Raw genomic sequence first — 22,349 nt, forward strand, 5'->3', positions numbered from 1 at the left:
TCAGTTCAGTGAGGTTTGAAATTAAAATGTTGGATTCAAAGGTTTATCAGATATTCCATTTAAAACTTTCATTGCTGAATTTATCAACACTGGCCCAATTTCTCCATGTGCAGAATTTAACAGTTCAGTATTTTACAGGGGGAGGAGACTGAGCAGAAACCTCGGGTGCTCTCAAGCTCCTAGTCCTGACTATCTATTCTGGACACAGATGTTTTAACTACAAACAATCTCAGTGCAGTACTACTATTGCATTTTTAAGTTTGAATTTTCCTTTACACTCTGATTCGGCAGATGTCCTTTTGGCATTAAAATTTCAAATGGCCCAGTGGGGGCTAATAGGCCTAATTTTAGCTTGGAGAGTCTGACCAGTGTCTTTCTGAAATGCTGCCAATACATCAGTACTTTCAATGTTCAAAGTGCAGTTGTACCACCTCTCCATTTTCCAATATAAATTTGTTTTGCCTAAAATATATCTGGGGCAATATGTTTGCACTTCATCCATATTTGTTTCATAACTTTAAGTTATGCTTAGTGAGATTTGTCAGTTCCTACTGTACTTGATTTAACTACATTACCTGCCCTGATATGGATAAATACTTGAAGGAGAGAAAATTATAAAGTTATGGGGAAAGAGTGGGGGTGTGGGACTTATTGCATTGCTCTTCAAAAGAGCCAGCGCAGACTCGATGGAGCGAATGGCCTCCTTCAGTGCTGTACTATTCTATGATAGTTAACAGAAATTAATTGTAAACATTGTTGATGTACTAGGCACATGTTGAGCAATTGAATGACTTCTGATATAGCACCTCATTTATATATGCAATCTAATAGCAACACCATATTGATGTTCTCTATAACCTGTTCTCATTGGAAAATACTTCACATGGCTTATAAAAATAATCCAATGTATATGTAGCAGAACACTTGAGATGCAAGAAATTGTTCATACATACTGGAGCTTTTCATGTGATTGATTCAGTTTCCTCGACCAAGCATCCTTGTATAGCTGAGGTCAGGATGTAATCTGATCCTAGGTTGTGTCACTGGTTAACCTCTGGGAGCTAATACTGCTCATCATGTTTTCACTTGATGCTTCCTGATGAGACTTGGATTCGATAATTTCATGTGGGGAAGGAACCTTGTGTTTTACTTATCAGATGTGCCATTATGATTGGTTCTATTTAAAGATTATGTAAGCATGAATTCTCTAGAATGGTTGTTAGATTTTATGGTCTCTTTCCATTTTGTTAACTCTGTCCTTGATGAAGCCTATCTTTAAGATCAATATTTATTTTAAGCTTGATTCCAATGGTTGTTCTTTTGGTGTTTAAGATTTTAACTAGAATTGAAAAATATATTATAAAAGCAGGTACTGTGAATGCTGGAAATCTGAAGTAAGAACAGAAAATGTTGGAAATACTCAGCAGGTCAGGCAGCATTTGTGGAGAGAAAAACAGTTGATGTTTCAGGTCAATGGTATTTCCAGCATTTTCTGTTTTTGTTGAAAAATAGATATTTTTGGGTCTGTTTCATTTCTCCAAATATCCAAGTAAACTTAAAATTAACTGATCTTCAAATTGAAAAGAGTATATTAGACAGTTTTCAGTAATTTTGTGATTTCTTGATTGTTTGCAGGCTACCCATAGCTGTGCGATAGAAGAACATGTGAATGGTATCCCAAATTAGCTGAGTGAGCTTTGGCAAATCATAAAATTTTAATTGCTTATCACAAATGTATGTACAGTTACAACATTCAGTCGTTAGACTGTTGGTTTCCTGGTTAATTTTCAAAGTAAGCTCTAGATGTTTAGGAAGCAGTTTATCTTAAAGCTTTTCTCTAACAACAAAATGAAACTGGTTTTGCTTGTATACACTACAGAATCTTGGAGAGTGGAATTGGTTAAAATAGATATTCTTCACTTTGTAGCTTTAACAGCTTGGAATCCAGTTGATTTAAATTAATGTGTTCATTTCTGATCAAAATGTAGGGGTTATTGGCTAACTTGCATGGCATGCTCAAGTTGCAGTTAATAGTACTGGAAGACTGAATATATTTCTAGGTGTTAAATGTAGAAGTTGAGTTTGTACACAGAATTACTTTGGCACAAATTACTGACCATCATCTGAGGGCTAGCCATATTTGCAGGCCCTGCTGTTTTTCCTAACTGTTGCAAATGAAGTATTTTAATTTCTCTACTGTGTGGTTCAAAATGGGTGCAGGAGAAGAAATGGGCTGGCAATTGGCAGAAAAATATCACATTTGCTGAATAGTTATGAGTATGTGTTTTTAAGCATTATCCAATTCCAAATTGTGCATCCTTGACTTTACCGGTGTGTCTCAATCTGTGACAGATCAACTAAGCCTCTGCTCCATTACAATACTTCCAGCTCTTTGTTTTGGGGTTTCTGTTGGGGAGGAAAGAGGCAGTTAAAGACAGAATTTGTAGCTTTAGTTCTGTGACTATTCATCAACATAGTGTGTGTGTATAGCTGACAGACTGTTTTTTGTTAAGGGTATCAAGGGCTATGGAACAAAGATGAGTAAATGAAGTTGAGATGCTGATCAGGCAAGATCTAATTGAATAGCGGAACAGGTTCGAGGGGCTGAATGGCCAATTCCTGTTCAAGGTTTTCTAGCCATGCATCCAATTGAGAATGGATAGTTGATCTCACAGTTTAGTGCCGGAGAAAAGGATAATTTATTCAAAGTGGACGATCTGTTAATTTACCAAATATGAATATCAGTATAATAAAATCACTATTGGACACTGGCGCATTCACTAAACATGAGACTTCATAAGCATTTCCAGGGACAGATCAGGACTTGAAATTAACACCCATCTGTTAATTAGTTCAAGATTACAGTATGTTTAAGCTGTGACAGTAGAGAGTGTGACTGATTTGACAGACTGGTGAATGCATTCCAGTGTCACACATGCTTACTTCACTACACTTCCTTGTTCAGAAAGCTTGTGCAGCATGGTTTTCACAAGTCACATTTGTGTGCAAATATAATGAATCTCTCCCTATCTCTGTAACCCACACCAGCCCTACAACCCTCTGAGATAACTGCACTCCTTCAATTCTGCTCTTTTGCATATCCTCAATTTCCATCGCTCCACCTTTGGCAGCCATGCCTTCAGCTGCCTTGACCCCAAGTTCTGGGATTCCCTCCCTAAACCTCTCTGCCTCTCGACCACTCTCCCCACCTTTAAGATGCTCTTTAAAACTTAGCTGTCTTAATATCCCTTCATTATGGCTTGGTGTCAAATATTGTTTGATAAAGCACTTATGAAGTGCCTTGTGATATTTAACTACACTAAAGGTATGATATAAGTGCAAGTTGTTATTAGTGGGCAGCGTGTATTTCTTCCTCCACACTAGATTGTTGTCAGCTACTGTTTGGATTTGCAACCTTAATTGCGAGTTTTCCCAGATAATGATCGTTACACTTACTGTGTCCACTTTGCCGGAATCCAGAATTGGACTTGAGAACCTGTCCGGAGATAGAGTTTCAAAATTCTTTTGAATTTTGCTTTGGTGCATTTCTTCACTGAGGGTTGTGAATCTTTGCAATTCTCTACCCCGAAGGGCTGTGGATGCTGAATCTGAGTATATTCAAAGAAAGAAAGACTTGCATTTATATAGCGCCTGTCACGACCACCGGACGTCTCAAATGCTTTCGAGCCAATGAAGTGCTTTTCGAGTGTAGTCACTCTTGTAATGTAGGAAACACGGCAGCCAATTTGCATACAACCAGCTCCCACTAACAACAATGTGATAAAGACCAGCTATTCTGTTTTTGTTATGTTGATTGAGGGATAAATATCGACCAGGACTCCGGGGTTAACTCCCTTGCTCTTCAAAATAGTGCCATGGGGTCTTTTACATCTACCCTGAGAGAGCAAACGGGGCCTTGGTTTAATGTCATCCAAAAGATGGCACCTCCGACAGTGCAGCATTTCCTCAGCACTACACTGGAGTGTCAGTGTAGATTTATGTATTTATATGCTCAAGTCCCTGGAGTAGGACTTGAACCCACAACCTTCTGACTCACAGGCGAGTGTACCACCCATTGAGCCACAGCTGACACTGGGCTAGATGGATTTTTGGACGCTCGGGCAATTAAGGGATATGGGAATCGGGCGGGAAGGTGTTGAAGCCATGATCTTAGTGAATGGCAGAGCAGGCTCGAAGGACCGTATGGCCTACTCCTGCTCCTAACGCCAATGTGCTTATAGAATTCTTGAAATTTCATGCAAGGTTATGTAAGCAAAGCAGGCTTTATTACCCGAGATCAAAATGCTACCAAGCCTTCCCATTTACAATTGAAATGTGAGAGACCTTTGAAACTGCTGCTGGATTTTCTGCATTTCACAATGTTGCAAATGAGAGAAAGTTTGCAAATACGCTGATGGTAAGACTTCCAAAATTAATTAGTGTCCTGGCATGAGGGAACAAAAGAGTAGTAAAGACAAAAATGTACTTTTAACTATTGCTCTGAAATGAGTTAACAGTTCATTGGAATATAATAAGGAATTGTTGATATATTGGATGAACTTGCACTTTGTCAGGACACCTATAGTGAATCTACCCTAATCTTGAAACTATAAACAAATAGAGTTGTTTGTTGCATGTTCTGTTTTGTCTTCATATCTTTCAAAAGATATAATTTGGATGGACCTGTTAAGAAACTGAAGTTTAAAGAATGTCATGCCAACAGTAGACCTTTGAAAAGTAGATAACAAGAATTGTGAACATATTTGTGTCAATTTTTGTTAAAACAATATGATAGCATCAGTGGATGGATATGAGCTTGGTGGTAATCTGTGCAAGAGCAATTTAACTTGCCCGGAAGGGAGAATTTGACAGAATTTAAAACCTTTTCTGCAGTACCAATCATTTTGCAATTGATTTGCTGGTGTTTTGTATAGAAGCCAATAATTGGTTCATAAGCTCTTCTTTTCTTTCCTTCTCTCTTGAAGATAGTGATTTGCACTAGTTTATAGCTGCATCAGGGTACAACATCTAAGTGGTTATTTGTCCTGCTTGAGCCCAGACCGAGATGCTGAGTATCAGTGAATCGCTCAACCATGGAAGCATTGAAGATGAGCTTGATACAACCTCCACCTGATACTCAGACACATGCATTTGACTGCAGTAGTCACTGAATAGTGATGAGCAGAATCCCTTTACTTGATTTTTCCTCTGCTTGCCCTTGAGACACCAAAGCCAATTGTAGAGCTCCCACATCAACTCAACTGTGCTGAACAAGTCTGGTGGTCGTATCCTCCTAATCTCTCTCTGCCTCATTGCCACACCACTTGAGCTATTGGAGTAACATGTGTGATTTCTTAGCAATGGATACAATTCATTTTCCACAGCTAATATATTAGGCTTGTATAAATACCGACTTACATGTGACAACTTGAAATTTGCCTGCCAGCAAAATGAATACTTTAGTTGGGGGGAGCACAGATTTAAGCTTTGAGGAACAGCTGGTTCTATGGCTCCAATAAAATTGGTACAAATGTGGCAATCTTGACTGCATCGGCAATGGTAATGTCAACCAAATACAGGAGATTTGGCAGTATGTTATGCTGTGCATCATAAAATAGCAGACTTCACAATTCCTTGCATTTAACTTTGAATGTTCAAAGAGCTACCATGCAGAGTCGATCCAGCTTGCTTTCGCTTTTTCTTCCTCTCCTGCTTTATAAAGAAGTAGAACCCCACTCTTATAATGTACTGTATAGATAGAGGCTTGGGATTAGGCTCACTATTTTTGTTGTGTGAGCTGGGGACATGGTATACAGGGACCAAATGAGGTGAATATCCTTGATAAGAGGGTAAAAAGTTATTGAGGTTGAGTCTGCGGTCCTTATTTCTTTCTGGCAAAATAAAACTTTCAAACAATATAGGGGTTCCATGCAAATGTCCATTAATTTGGATGGATACATGTTGTGAACTTTACCTGTTGGTATCAAGATTAATTTTTCAGCTTAAACTTACTTTCCTCTTGAGAAAATGGGGGAGGGGAGGGGGAAGGAAAATCACATGGAAATTAAGGGAGTTTTGTGCATTGGATTATGTTGCAGCAGCCTGAAGTTTGGCAGTCATGTCATAATTAGACGGCACAAGTGCTTCTGCAGACATGGAACAGAACAACTTGCATTTATAAGAGTGCATTTAATGTAATAAAATGTCCAAAGGCGCTTCACAGGCATGTTAATCCAAAAAAAAATGTTTACACCGAGTTATATTAGTGGACCAAGGGTCTCGTGAGAAGGAGGAACTGGGGGAAATCCTTTTTAGTCAAGAAATGTTGTTAGGGAAATTGATGGGATTGAAGGCCGATAAATCCCCAGGGCCTGATCGTCCACATCCCAGAGTACTTAAGGAAGTGGCCCTAGAAATAGTAGATGCATTGGTGGTCATTTTTCAACATTCCATGGACTCTGGATCAGTTCCTATGGATTGGAGGGTAGCTAATGTAACCCCACTTTTTAAAAAAAAAAGGAGGGAGAGAGAAAACCGGGAGTTAGCCTGACATCGGTAGGGGGGAAAATGCTGGAATCAGTTATTAAAGATGTAATAGCAGCGCATTTGGAAAGCAGTGACAGGATCAGTCCAAGTCAGCACGGATTTATGAAAGGGAACTCATGCTTGACAAATCTTCCAGAATTTTTTGAGGATGTAACTAGTAGAGTGGACAAGGGAGAACCAGTGGATGTGTTGTATTTGGACTTTCAAAAAGCTTCTGACAAGGTCCCACACAAGAGATTAGTGTGCAAACTTAAAGCACATGATATTGGGGGTAATGTATTCTACGAAGTATATTATCCAACACAGCTCTTGGCAGCCTGCAGAAAAAATCCCTCTCGGTTCTGCAGTCAGTACAGTGCAAAGCCGCACAAACCAGTGAGCGTGACAAGCATGGTCTGCTCTAGAATACCAGAGATGGGATCAAGCAGTTGGTTCTTGACAAGATTATAGTTGGAGTTGTTGGTGTTGAAGCCAGACCATGAGGTTTATGGCAGGAATACAGCTGCACTGCAGCTCTGCTTTCTGCAGTAGTCTGCAATTCCATACAACAGTTCAACCATTTTAGTTTGTCTCTCAGTCACCATCATTACATAGGATTCTGTCCTTTGTACATAGTTCAAATGCAGCCTTAATGACCATTTGCTAAACCAGATGTTGAAGTGTGAAGAATTTGAGGTTTAAAAAGTAAAACTATGAATGTTACAAATCTGAAACAGAAAGTACTGGGATTATGCAGCATCTGTAAAGAGTAAAAGTTAACCTTTTACATTAGGACACTTCATCAGAATTAATATTGAGTTTGGACACCTGGTCTCAACCTGAAGCACTATCCCTTGAGGAATAAAAACTCCACTGGAAAACATGGCCAACTAGAGAAGTTAAGGATAGTATTAGATTAAAAGAAGAGGTTTACAATGTTGCCAAAAAGAGTAATAAACCTGAGGATTAGGAGAGAGGGATAGAAGATTATACTGATAGTGAGAGGAAAGGAAAAGACTCGCGTGGAGTATAAACACCAACATGGACGAGTTGGGATGAATGGCCTGTTTCTATGCTGTACATTCTATGCAATTCTATGTGAACAGGCTTGAGTTATGTCTGGAATGCACAATCTCAAATAGAATACATCCTATTTCTATGGAAACTCTGAAAATACAGGAGGGCTCAGTAATGGAATTCAGCCTTCTTAAAAATTTGTAAATGGCATGCTTTTTTCAAACAAATTTATTTATTCATTCATTCACGGGATGTGGGCATCGCTGGCAAAGCCAGCATTTATTGCCCATCCCGAATTGCCTTTGAGAAGGTGGTGAGCACCACCTTCTTGAATGGCTGCAGTCCGTGTGGTGAAGGTACTTGTTGTAGTAGTTTGCTACAACTGAGTTCAGAGGGCAGTTAAGAGTCAACCACATTGCTGTGGGTCTGGATTCACATGTAGGCCAGACCAGGTAAGAACGGCAGATTTCCTTCCCTAAAGGACATTAATTAACCAGTTGAATTTTTCCAATTAACCAGTTGGATTTTTCCAACAATTCAGTAGTTTCATGGTCATCATTCCTGATACTAGTTGTTTTTAAATTCCAGATGTATTTAATTAACTGAATTTAAATTCCCCAGCTGCCGTGGTGGGATTTGAACTCGTGTCTCTGGATTATTAGCGCAGGCCTCTGGATTACAAGTCCTGTAACATTACCACTATGCTACCGTACAGCATGCTTATGTAAACATAGCTCAATTTTGTTTACATTACAATAATTAAATATTAGGTTTCCATTTATTCATTGGAACAAACTGTTAGGATACAATTCTAAGTACCTGCCTCTACTGAGTGACTTTTTACCATTTAATTCTGTACAGTAGTACCTTGCAGATCTGTGGCACAAGATGAAGATGAAGGAACTGGCAATAATGAAGGGGAGAGGGAGGATTTGTTTTGAAAAAGTATGCATGATGTGTTAATTCATCATTTAATGTGTTCAAAATAAAAATAGAAAATGGTGGAAATGCTCAGTGGGTCAGGCAGCATCTGTGGAGAGAGAAGCAGAGTTAATGTTTCAGGTCGATTACCTTTTGTCAGAACTGTAAAAAGTTAGAGATGTAACAGATTTTAAGCAAATGCAGAGGATGGGAAAGGGGGGAGGGGAGGAACGAAACAAAGGGATGGTCTGTGATTGGGTGGAAGGCAGGAGAGATTCAATGACAAAAGGCAAAAGGAGATGCAATGGGACAAGCAAAGAAACAAAAGATGCATCTACAAGTTTTTCTGTTTTTATTTCAAATTTCCAGCATCCGCAGCATTATGCTTTTGTAAAAAAAAAAGGAGGGAGAGAGAAAACGGGTAATTATAGACCGGTTAGCCTGACATCGGTGGTGGGGAAAATGTTGCAATCAATTATTTAAGATGAAATAGCAGCGCATTTGGAAAGCAGTGACTGGATCGGGCCAAGTCAGCATGGATTTATGAAAGGGAAATCATGCTTGACAAATCTTCTAGAATCTTTTGAGGATGTAACTAGTAGAGTGGACAAAGGAGAACCAGTGGATGTGGTGTATTTGGACTTTCAAAAGGCTTTTGACAAGATCCCACACGAGATTAGTGTGCAAAATTAAGGCACGTGGGATTGGGGGTAATGTATTGACGTGAATAGAGAACTGGTTAGCAGACAGGAAACCAAGGCCCCAAGTTTCCACATGATTTGCTCCTGATTTTTAGGAGCAACTGGTGGAGAACGGAGTATCTTAGAAATCGGAATTCTCCACATTTAGTTTCGTCCAGTTCTAGTCAGGTAGAACAGTTTCACTTTGGAACAGAATTTTTTTTTCAAAAGGGGGCGTGTCCGGCCACTGACGCCTGATTTCAAAGTTTCGAGAGTGAAAACGTACTCCAAACTAACTTAGAATGGAATAAGTGAAGATTTTTGTACGCTTGAAAAAACCTTGTCTACACTTTAAAAAATCAGGCGCAGGTTAAAATTAGGCGTAGGGAACGAGGTGGGGGGGGAGGAGGTGAAGGGAAGTCATTAAATTCTACAATCAATCCTTAGTTATACTTACACAAATATTATACAAATAAATCCAACCTGAATAAAAATTTATAAGCAAAGAAAAGATTAAATAAACCATGTTCCTACCTATGTGAAAGTGCTTCAGGCAGGCCTTTCAGGCAGCGGTGTGGCGTCAGTGTCTCGACGGCAGCGGCACAAGCAGCCTTCGAGCTGAGCTGCAGTGCTTGAGGCAGGCCTTTCATGTTGGAGACAGGCAGCGGTGTGGCGTCAGTGTCTCGACGGCAGCGGCAGCAAGCTTCGAGCTGAGCTGCAGTGCTTGAGGCAGGCCTTAATTCTCTTCGTGGCTGGTCGCGAAGAAGCAGCACCGGACGGACCTGAGGCCATTCGGCCATGAGATATCAGCGGCGTCATTGGCTGGCCAGCAGCCGAAGAATCAGCAGCGGACCGATGTGAGGCCATTCGGCCATGAGATAACAGCGGTGTCAGTACCTGGCCGGCAGCCGAAGAATCAACGCAGGCCACACGCAGCTCATTAAGGTTCTTGAGGCCATTCGGCCATGCTTTAGGGGCGGCGTCAGTGGCTGGCCGGCAGCCAAAGATACAGCAGCAGCCTTCGAGCTGTGAGGGGGACTGAAACCATTTGGACAGGGAGAGGCAGCCACATAGACAGTTTTATATTTAAATTTGCAGAAAGGGTGCTGCATTGTCAACACCATATATTATGCAATGGTTTGCCATCAATTCACTGCATAGGAGAGAATTGATTAGAGCTCACCGCACCAGAAATGTTGTAGCCCGTAGGTTGATGGGCAGGAGACCTTACCCACGTCGACAATATCGAACCAGGCGCTCGTACCTGGACATGAGTGAGGCTGATTGTGTGAAAAGGCTGCGTTTTCGCAGAGAAGTTGTCACAGATCTGTGATATGGTGAGAGCAGATTTGCAGCCCAGAAGCAGAAGGACAACTGCCTTGTCTGTTGAAGTGAATGTAACAGCTGCACTTTCTTTCTATGCCTCGGGATCGTTTCAGGCTACAACTGGAGATGTGTGTGCCATCTCTCAACGTGCAATACATGCCTGCGTTTACCAGGTCACGGCTGCACTTTATGCGCGAAGGAATGACTTCATCAATTTCCCAATGACCGCACAAGCGATCCATGAGAGGGCTGTGGGCTTCTTCAGGATTGCCGGCTTCCCAAAGGTACAGGGCTGCATTGATTGTACCCACATTGCCTTGCGAGCACCCGTGGAGGAATCTGAGCAGTACCGAAATAGGAAAGGTTTCCACTCTATCAATGTGCAGCTCGTGTGTGAAGACAAGCAGCGCATCATGTCAGTCGATGCGAGATACCCTGGCAGCACTCACTATGCGTTCATCCTACGCGACAGCGTTCTATCTGACATGTTTGAGCCGCAGCCAGAAGGGCAGAGCTGGCTACTGGGAGACAAAGGGTACGGCCTGACCACCTGGCTCATGACGCCCATACGCGCGACACGGACAGAAGCTGACCGTCAAGACAACATGGCGCACATTGCGACGCGCAGCATCATTGAGAGGACCATTGGCATATTGAAACAGCAATTCCGATGCCTGGACCATTCCGGAGGACAGTTACAATACTCTCCTCAGATTGTCGGTCACTTCACTGTTGTGTGCTGAATGCTTCATAACTTAGCCATCATGAGGCAGCAGGAGCTGGTCGTGGAACCCGAAGACCGACGTGAGGGTCCAGTACATGATGATAGTATTACGGAAGACCAGGATGTGGATGATAACGACAATCAGGAAAGCATGCAAGTGCCTGATGCCGGAGCACGAGGTCGGAGGAGGGCCGTCCATCGTGCCCCTTTAACGATTGCTCGAGACTTGCGCCAGCAGCTCATCCGTGAACGCTTCAACTACTGATGCCTGAGGGCTCTCCGACCACTTTTGCGTATGGACATGTTTGTTGCAACGTTGTGTTGTGTTAATGGAACATGAAACAGTTTTAATGAAAAAGTATTTTATTGAAAAGTTAACGTCACTCTAATAAAATATTTGTTGTATCAAACTATACTTTTTAATATGGCTCTTGAAGATCACTTAAAAACTTTAAGATCACTTATAAACTTGTAAAGTTACAAAACTTACAAAACAGTTTCATTGTGAAAAATCTTACACTCTGAAGAGCACTTAAACTTCAGGATCACTTTTTAGGTGCAAAATTAAATAAGATACAAAAAAAGTGAGAGCATTTAAACTATAAGATCACTTAAAAACCATAAGTTCTAAAGTTACAAAACTTACAAAACAATTTCAATTTGAAAAACGCTACTACAGCTACATCAAGAACAAGAACAAAAGCAGCAAAGAAAGGCTGCAACCATATCTCATCCATATCTCAGTGAATGTTCACTTCCTCATGGGGGTGCCATTTGATTGGCTGGGCTGTGTGCCCTTATTGCAGCAGCTACCTCAACCAGGCCCTCCCTGATGGCCTGTGTCGTAATTTGCACGCCCTCCCTGACGGCCTGTGCCGTCGATTGCACTCCCTCGGACATTCCCTCCCTAAGTTCCAGTGTCATTACTGCTATTTCTCCCGTCAGGACCGTCAACTCTTCACCTACTGCATTGACGCCACCGATGAGTGATCGGGTAAGCTCATTGGTCTCCATACCCACTGCCACAACCTGAGCCGCATCTGTTGCACGCTGCATCTCAGGAGAGCGTGTCTCCAATCTCCTCCTCCTCTGCCTGGGTCTGCCTCGTGGCACCACTACACGGAGAGGCGCGGGCACGGACGGTGGGATGCTCGGTGTTGCAAGCGGCACCACTACACAGGGAGGCGCAGGCTGGGACTGTGGGACGCTCTGTGTTCCAGACGGCTGAACTGGAGGGAAAGGCTCGGGCTGGAATGGTGGGATGCTCTGTGTTGCAGACTGCAGAACTAGAGGGAGAGGCTTGGGCTGGAACAGTAGGACACTCTGTGTTCCAGACGACAGCACTCGAGTGCGAGCCGTGGGCTGGGATGTTGGACGAATGGGTGTAAACTGCTCCATGATATCCGCAGCAACACTGGGACCCGAAGCATCGGAATCAAAACCATAGGTGGAACCAAGACCTATGCTAGGGGTTGAAACTCTGATGCCCCTTGATGGGGGCTCAAACATTAAATTGGAAGCTCTGCCCTGCACACATTTCAGTCATCGCTGCCATCATCCAGTCTGGATCGTCCGCAGCTGGTTGTACTGGTTCTTGTTCTGTACCCTTAGGATCCTCAGGGTTGGCAGCAGCAGCATCGTCGTCATCATCATCATCATCATATTCTGCAAAATACATCAGAACAGTCAAATGCTTAACAGCAAGGGAGGGGCCGGGTGGGTGGCATGAGTACTCTCACACATAGCAGGCCAGGCAGCAGGTTGATTTAAAGGGCCATGATGCATTTTCAGGACTAAACCTCTTTCTCGCGTGCGGGCCCAGCTTGTGCTGTACCGATTGCTTTACTCCATGTCCGACTCATCATAGCAGCTACCCTTTGTTCCAAGGGTGTCAGTGGATGCAGATTGGGCACGCCTCCTCCTGTCCGAGTTGCCTCCCTTTTGTTGTGAGCCAATTTCTTCTGCAAAGAGTAAAATATAACTTTTTACAGTGTGCCAGTCTGCAAGGTGGGACATACAGATAGCCAGCTTACAATTACGATTAAATTAAAAATGGGAAGTATTACTTACACTAACTACTTGACCAAGGTTGTGCCATTTCTTTTTACACTGACTTCTAGATCTCCTGGTATGCACCACTGCGCAGTAATCTTCTGCAACTTGGTTCCAGCGTTTCTTCATTTCTTTTGGTGGCACTTTTATGCGACCTCTGTTGCTGGTATCTAGCTCCTGCCATCTCTGCTCAATTGCGTTGACTAATATCTCCACTTCCTCATGCAAGAAATTCTTTGTTCTTGGTGGACGTTGATCCATTGCAAAGTTGAATTGGCACTCTTATTTCTCCAAACACACAGTCCTTAATTTGCATGTACCAATGCAGCACCGGTTCTGCAAGTTTAGCAGTGAAAAGTTGAACTCACTGATTTCAGCAGGTGATTTATTCAGCAGTGCTGCTAAAAGCACTCCCTCACACACAGAAATATCAAAAAAAATTAAATTACAAGTCTTTGCAGGGGTCCAAGAAACAAATCTTCACTTTTTCTGCAGTATTTTTAAAAATGGCCGAGTGCCAATGTTTGTATGAGACTGCGTGAACGCTCCAACGCGCACGCGCAGGGTTGCCGGCGCCACGAAGGCTAATTTAAATTGTACCCGCCCCCTGCTGCTTAGAAAATCGGCGCGCGTGTTAGGCTCCGCCCCCTGCTGCGAAGAGCGCGCCGCGCCAAGCAGACATCGAGCACCAAGGAGCTCGAGAATATCGGAGTTTTTTTAGGCGCAGTTTTCGGCGCGAAAAACAGGCGCCCAGCTCGGAGGTGCGCCGTTTTCGCCGCGGCACGAAACTTGGGGCCAAAGAGTGGATTCTTTTCAGAATGGCAGGCAGTGACCAGTGGGGTACTGCAAGGTTCAGTACTGGGACCCCAGCTATTTACAATATATATTAATGATTTAGACGAAGGAATTGAATGTAATATCTCCAAGTTTACATGTGACACTAAGCTGGGTGACAGTGTGAGCTGTGCGGAGGATCTAAGAGGCTGCAGGGTGACTGGGACAGGTTAGGTGAGTGGGCAAACGCATGGCAGAATGCAGTATAATGTGGATAAGTGTGAGTTAATCCACTTTGGTGACAAAAACAGGAAGGCAGATTATCATTTGAATGGTGACACATTAGTAGAAGGGGAGGTGCAACGAGACCTGGGTGTCAAGGTACATCAGTCATTGAAAGTTGGCATGCAGGTACAGCAGGCGATAAAGAAAGCAAATGCCATGTTGGCCTTCATAGTGAGAGGATTTGAGTATAGGAGCAGGGAGGTCTTGCTGCATAGAAACATAGAAACATAGAAACATAGAAAATAGGTGCAGGAGCAGGCCATTCAGCCCTTCTAGCCTGCACCGCCATTCAATGAGTTCATGGCTGAACATGAAACTTCAGTACCCCCTTCCTGCTTTCTCGCCATAACCCTTGATCCCCCGAGTAGTAAGGACTTCATCTAACTCCCCTTTGAATATATTTAGTGAATTGGCCTCAACTACTTTCTGTGGTAGAGAATTCCACAGGTTCACCACTCTCTGGGTGAAGAAGTTTCTCCTCATCTCGGTCCTAAATGGCTTACCCCTTATCCTCAGACTGTGACCCCTGGTTCTGGACTTCCCCAACATTGGGAACATTCTTCCTGCATCTAACCTGTCTAAACCCGTCAGAATTTTAAACGTTTCTATGAGGTCCCCTCTCATTCTTCTGAACTCCAGTGAATACAATCCCAATTGATCCAATCTTTCTTGATAGGTCAGTCCCGCCATCCCGGGAATCAGTCTGGTGAACCTTCGCTGCACTCCCTCAATAGCAAGAATGTCCTTCCTCAAGTTAGGAGACCAAAACTGTACACAATACTCCAGGTGTGGCCTCACCAAGGCCCTGTACAACTGTAGCAACACCTCCCTGCCCCTGTATTCAAATCCCCTCGCTATGAAGGCCAACATGCCATTTGCTTTCTTAACCGCCTGCTGTACCTGCATGCCAACCTTCAATGACTGATGTACCATGACACCCAGGTCTCGTTGCACCTTCCCTTTTCCTAATCTGTCACCATTCAGATAATAGTCTGTCTCTCTGTTTTTACCACCAAAGTGGATAACCTCACATTTATCCACATTATACTTCATCTGCCATGCATTTGCCCACTCACCTAACCTATCCAAGTCACTCTGCAGCCTAATAGCATCCTCCTCGCAGCTCACACTGCCACCCAACTTAGTATCATCCGCAAATTTGGAGATACTGCATTTAATCCCCTCGTCTAAATCATTAATGTACAATGTAAACAGCTGGGGCCCCAGCACAGAACCTTGCGGCACTCCACTAGTCACTGCCTGCCATTCTGAAAAGTACCCGTTTACTCCTACTCTTTGCTTCCTGTCTGACAACCAGTTCTCAATCCACGTCAGCACACTAGCCCCAATCCCATGTGCTTTAACTTTGCACATTAATCTCTTGTGTGGGACCTTGTCGAAAGCCTTCTGAAAGTCCAAATATACCACATCAACTGGTTCTCCCTTGTCCACTTTACTGGAAACATCCTCAAAAAATTCCAGAAGATTTGTCAAGCATGATTTCCCTTTCACAAATCCATGCTGACTTGGACCTATCATGTCACCATTTTCCAGATGCACTGCTATGACATCCTTAATAATTGATTCCATCACTTTACCCACTACTGAGGTCAGGCTGACCGGTCTATAATTCCCTGTTTTCTCTCTCCCTCCTTTTTTAAAAAGTGGGGTTACATTGGCTACCCTCCACTCCATAGGAACTGATCCAGAGTCAATGGAATGTTGTGCAGGGCTTTGGTGAGACCATACCTTGCATGTTGTGTGCAGGTTTGATTTCCTAATCTGAGGAAGGACATTCTTGCTATTGAGGGAGTGCAGCGAAGGTTCACCATACTGATTCCTGGGATGACAGGACTGACATAGGAAGAAAGACTGGATTGACTAGGCTTATATTCACTGGAATGTAGAAGAATGAGAGGGGATCTCATAGAAGCACACACAATTCTGAGGGATTGGACAGGTTAGATGCAGGAAGAATGTTTCCGATGTTTGGGAAGTCCAGAACCAGGGGTCACAGTCTAAGGATAAGGGGTAAGCCATCTAGGACCGAGATGAGGAGAAACTTTTTCACCCAGAGAATTGTGAAACTGTGGAATTCTCTGCCACAGAAAGTTGTTGAGTCCAAATTGTTGGATATATTCAAAATAGAAAGATGTAGCCCTTATGGCAAAAGGGATCAGGGGGTATGGAGAGAAGGCAGGAGTGGGGTACTGAGGTTGCATGATCAGCCATGATCATATTGAATGGTGGTGCAGGCTCGAAGGGGCGAATGGCCTGCTCCTGCACCTATTTTCCATGTTTCTATGATGTTGGGGCAGATGACCAAAAGCTTGGTCGAAGAAGTAGGTTTTAAGGAGCGACTGAAAGGAGGAAAGAGAAGCGGAGAGATTTAGGGTGAGAATTCCAGAGCTTAGGACCAAAGCAGCTGAATGGTGGAGCATTTAAAAGTACTGCCTTGAGTAGTTTTCCCCTGTTCCATTGGATGCAAATCACTATTAGAAATGTAAACAGCTGTCTCTGAGAGCAAAAACTACTACAGGATGCTTGTAGATTGGATGAGCACTTGGTTTGCTTGGTAGGCCAGAAATGTGATTTTCCTATTGCGTACCTGAATGGATCACTTTGCGCGAAGGGTTGTGGCCAGTAATTGAGACACTAAAAGGTACAGTTTCTGAGTTGCCAACTGCCCTCAATTTTGCCTTAAAGTGTAAACGGAACACATTCTAGAGTCATCGGAGCTCAGTGGACTGCATAACCTGCCTCAAATGGAAACAGTGCTGCAGTATAAAGCAGTAGTAATCATCTTTAGGCTTTAAGTATTTCTAAGAGATGAATTTTATTGCATGTCAGTATGCCAGGATCGAAATATTTTACACATTCTCTTTCAAAATCTATCTGTTTTATATCCTGGCTCATATTAAAAATGGCGTTTTTAATATGAAGTCCTCTTGACGACAAGTCCACCTCTCAATTGGTTATATCCACCCAGGTGTTGTAGCTAATCACTTCACTGAGATACTGCTAAACCCAAATAAAAGATGACAAAACTAGATGGGCAGACTCATTTCTAAGCAGTTTGGTGAAGCTCAGTATGAAAGGACAATCGTTGTGTGTGCTGTTCGGCAGAAGTTATTGGCTAACAATCAGGAGTGAGAATATTGGGTGATTTTGTCCTATTAAGAACATAAGAAATAGGAACAGAAGTCGGCCACCTGGCCCCTCGAGCCTGCTCCGCCATTCAATAAGATCATGGCTGATCTGATCATCGACTCAGCTCCACTTCGCTGCCTGCTCTCCATAACCCTTTATTTCCTTATAGCTCAAAAATCTGTCTATCTCCGCCTTAAATATATTCAATGAATTCCAAAGAGAGAAGAAATTCCTCCTCATTTCAGTTTTAAATGGGTGACCCCTTATTCTGAGACTGTTCCCTAGTTTTAGGTTCCCTTATGAGTGGAAATATCCTCTCTGCATCCACTTTGTTGACTTTCCTCATTATCTTATGTTTCGATAAGATCACACCACATTCTTCTGAACTCCAGTATGTATAGGCTCAATCTACTCAACCTATCTTCATAAGTCAACCCCTTCATCTCCGGAATGAATCGAGAAAACCTTCTCTGAACAGCCTCCAATGCAAGTATATCCTTCCTTAAATACGGAGACCAAAACTGTACGCAGTACTGCAGGTGTGGCCTCACCAATACCCTGTACAGTTGTAGCAGGACTTCTCTGCTTTGATACTGTATCCCCTTTGCAATAAAGGACAACATTCCATTTGCCTTCCTGATTACTTGCTGTACCTGCATACTAACTTTTTGTGTTGCATGCACAAGGACCCCCGGGTCCCTCTGTACTGCAGCACTTGCAATTTTTCTCCATTTAAATTATAATTTGCTTTTCTATTTTTTCTGCCAAAGTGGATAACCTCACATTTTTGCACGTTATACTCCATCTGCCAAATTTTTGCCCATTCGCTCCACCTGTCTATAACCCTTTGCAGATTTTTTGTGTCCTCCTCACAACTTGCTTTCCCACCCATCTTTGTATCAGCAGCAAACTTGGCGACATTACACTCGGTCCCTTCATCCAAGTCATTAATATAGATTGTAAATAGTTGAGGCCCCAACAGCGATCCCTGTGGCACCCCACTAGTTACTGTTTGCCAACCGGAAAATTACCCATTTATCCCGACTCTCTTTTCTGTTAGTTAGCCAAATCTATCCATGCGAATGTATTACCCCCAACCCCGTGAACTTTTATCTTGTGCAGTAACCTTTTATGTGGCACGTTATCGAATGCCTTCTGGAAATCCAAATAGACCACATCCACTGGTTCCCCCTTATCCATCCTGCTCGTTACATCCTCAAAGAACTTCGGCAAATTTGTCAAACTCGTACAGATCGGGGGTTAGTGGGGCCAATTATAGTGCCCCAATTATTGACACCATCAGCTAGTGCAGTTGCTAGTCAGTATAGGGGGACTTATTTAGTGGTTGTTTGGACTCCAATCTATAAATCTAACTTTGGCAGGCCTAAAATACAAATTTAAAGAAACCAGCTTCCTTAAGTCTATCATTGGTGAACAGCAGCTGGGGAAATATTTCAAATGTCCAGAAAATAGTGCTGTGCTCTGCAGAACTTTGATGGCTTCTCAATTAACAAGTTGCCACTATATGTAATTTTCAGTCACTTAAAATTTCTCTTCAGCAGATTATCTTTTCACACTTATTGGGAATATACATTTCAGAGTACAGGTTCTGCCAGGTGAAATGTGAGTTTTGATTGGCAATTTCTGTGACTATTTAACAAATTGCTGCTTCTCCAATTCCTATGTTGTAAATAATGGGTTCTAATTGTTGTATTTTCGTGCCTTAGCATAAAACTACAAAAAAGAATGAATTGTAATTTATTTCAGACGGTGTGGCTTGAAAGGACTTTGTTTAAAAAAGCAATTTGAGCATGGAAAGTATCAAATATGGCATCTTGTTATGGCAAGATGTCCAAAAATTGAAAACCCAAGCAAAGCTTCCTGTGTATGAAGACATATGAGAAGTAGCAGACAGAATGAAACTGAGGCCCCAAGTTTCCACATGATTTGCTCCTGATTTTTAGGAGCAACTGGTGTAGAACGGAGTATCTTAGAAATCAGAATTCTCCACATTTAGTTTTCTGCAGTTCTAGTCAGGTAGAACAGTTTCACTTTGGAACAGAATTTTTTTTTCAAAAGGGGGCGTGTCCGGCCACCTACTCCTGATTTCAAAGTTTCCACAGTGAAAACGTACTCCAAACTAACTTAGAATGGAGTAAGTGAAGATTTTTGTACGCTTGAAAAAACCTTGTCTACACTTTAAAAAATCAGGCGCAGGTTACAATTCAGGCATAGGGAATGGTGGAGGGGGGGGGGGGGGGGGGGGTGTTTTAAGGGAAGTTTACAAACATTAAACACTTCAGTTTTACAAATAAAGAGACATCATCAATAATAAATGATAAATACATCAATAAATCGACCAATAAATCAATCAAAAAAATTAAGAAATAATTTTTTTAATAAATCAATAAATAAAACATTTTCTACTTACCGACAGCACCGGGAGCTTGGGGGGGGAGGGAGGCTGAACGGGCCAGGCCCGAGACTTCGGGTAGGGCCCGTCCCCAGCACCAGATTTGCAAGTAGGTGGCGTTGGGGGGGGTGGTGGGAGGGTGGGAGGGAGGGAGGGAGAGGGAGGTCAGGTCGGATCCGGGGGGGGGGGGGGGGGTGCTGTCAGGTCCGGTGGGGGGGGTGTCGGGTCCGGTCCGGCGGGGGCGGGTGTCTGGTCCAGTCCCGGGGGAGAGGGGAGTCGGGTCGGGAGGAAGCAGGAGCTGGCCGTGGGAGGAGCTTTATTCACGCAGCCCCAGTGAGGCCATTCGGCCAGAGAGAGGGGCTGCATGCTTCAGGCCCCTCCCACACAATTTCGGGCGGCTGGAGCTACTGCACTTGCATGCCCACTGTAGCCCGCATGTGCAGAGGTCCCGGCACTGTTTTCAGCACAGGGACCTGGCTCCGCCCTCCCACAGCTCGTGCTGCGCTGCGCCAAGGGCCAGAGGACCTGCAGGGAGGTGGAGAATACGAAGGTTTTTTTTAGGCGCCTTTTTCGCCGCGTGTGGAAACTTGGGGCCTGAGAGTTGTACGATATCAGACCTCTTGAATTGTGGCAGATATCCAGATATCATTTCATCCCTTCGTTCCTTAAGGATCCTCGGATACATCTTATCCAGCCCTTGTGATTTCTTCACCCAGAGAGTGGTGAACCTGTGGAATTCTCTACCACAGAAAGTAGTTGAGGCCAATTCACTAAATATATTCAAAAGGGAGTTAGATGAAGTCCTTACTACTCGGGGGATCAAGGGTTATGGCGAGAAAGCAGGAAGGGGGTACTGAAGTTTCATGTTCAGCCATGAACTCATTGAATGGCGGTGCAGGCTAGAAGGGCTGAATGGCCTGCTCCTGCACCTATTTTCTATGTTTCTATGTTTCTAAAGTTTGCACGGCTGTTCGGCAACCATACTGGTAGTAAATGTGAATTATGTCACAACTTGGCTCTGCAACACCTGCTATTTCCATATCCAATAAGTTAAAAACAGAAGCAAAACACTCATTTAGCACTGTTGCAGCCTATAGCATCAGTTGTCATGTCCCATATGAGTGGCCTCACTCCATCCCTCATTTTTCTCTTGATACAATTAAAATTCATATCCTTTACCGCCTGCCATATTCAATTCAGAAATTTTCTTAGCCATTTTGATGCCTTTTTTTTTTACACTCCTGGTATGCCTTTTGGTATTGAATCAGTCTTCGTTCTGTGCCACATTTCTTCATGGCCTTAAATCTTTATTTTCTCCTTTGAGTTGCTCAGTCGTCCAGTCAGTGCTTTGGTACCTTTGTTTTGCATTGGTCTATTGTATTCAGATTCACCTCCTTTCAGGAACTCAATACTTCCTGTACTCCTAGCCATATTCACATCTGTCGAGCCCACTCGTATTTAAGGAAGGATATACTTGCATTGGAGGCTGTTCAGAGAAGGTTCACTCGGACAAGACGACTGAAGTGCATAAATTTGGTCCTCTTAAAATCTGGCAATTTTGTTTGCAATTTTATAACCTCTCCCATCCTTCTAATGTGATCTAGCAAGAAAGAATTTTGCATTTGTATAGCACCTTTCATGATTGCGGGACATCTCAAAGCACTTTACAACTAATTAAGTACTTTTTGTAGTGTAGTTACTGTTGTAATGTAGGGAAATGAGGCAATGAATTTGCGTTTAGCAAGGTCCCACAAACAGCAATGAGATACATGATCTATGATCTGATCTGTTTTTAGTGATGCTGATTGAGACATTAATAGTAGCCAAGATATCGGGAGGACTGCATTGCTCTTTGAATAGTGTCATGGCTTCTTTTACATGCACCTGAGAACAGACGCAGCCTTGGTTTAACATCTCATCTGAAAGACAGCACTCCAGCAATGCACTGAAGTTGTCAGCCCAGGTGATGTGCTCAAATTTCTGGAGTGAGACTTGAACCTGCAATATTTTGACTTGGGTGAGAGTGAGCCATGGCTGATGGCTAATTCTGATCACTGGTAATTAAAGCCCCACCCACCTTTGTGTTGGGGATTTGATCTTCCCTCGTACTCAATCAGATCCACAACATTTTCTCTCCTTGGCACTTTTACAAGCTGAGTCATCGAATATCTTCAGAAATGATCTGGAAATAGGAGTCACAAGCAAAGTGGGCTAACTTTGCAGATGATACAAAGCAACTGAAGGTGATGGACTGCAAAACTAAACAGGATAAGCTACAGGAAGGATTTGAATATATTTGGGAATTAGACAGACGGGTGGCAGCTGACATTCAGTGTAGAGAAATGAAAAGTGCTTCATATGTGAGCAAAAACATCCAGGAAGGCAATAGTATGTAAATGGAAAGAAAATAATATAGAAAATTTACAAAAAGTGAACTAGGAGTCCTGATTGACAATATATGAAAGCTATTGCAGCAGTACTC

The 22,349-nt window shown here is 43.0% G+C and overlaps 1 protein-coding gene across 4 annotated transcripts in view; it reads left to right on the forward strand.

The window, feature by feature from the left end:
* Positions 1-22,349, forward strand: part of LOC139226343 (lissencephaly-1 homolog) — a 138,310-nt gene that overhangs the window by 2,160 nt on the left and 113,801 nt on the right. Inside the window, exon 2 of one of the 4 annotated variants that reach the window (XM_070857027.1) lies at positions 1,636-1,734. The exons of 1 other annotated variant lie outside the window; for it this stretch is intronic. The gene's annotated coding sequence lies outside the window, so the exon portion shown is untranslated. Of the gene's footprint in view, positions 1-1,635; positions 1,735-1,776; positions 1,793-22,349 lie in introns of those variants that run through there. 2 more of the 4 variants (XM_070857026.1, XM_070857028.1) reach the window with 2 other exon arrangements.

The sequence above is a fragment of the Pristiophorus japonicus genome, chromosome 16, assembly GCF_044704955.1.
Source record: "Pristiophorus japonicus isolate sPriJap1 chromosome 16, sPriJap1.hap1, whole genome shotgun sequence".
Lineage (NCBI taxonomy): Eukaryota > Metazoa > Chordata > Chondrichthyes > Pristiophoridae > Pristiophorus > Pristiophorus japonicus.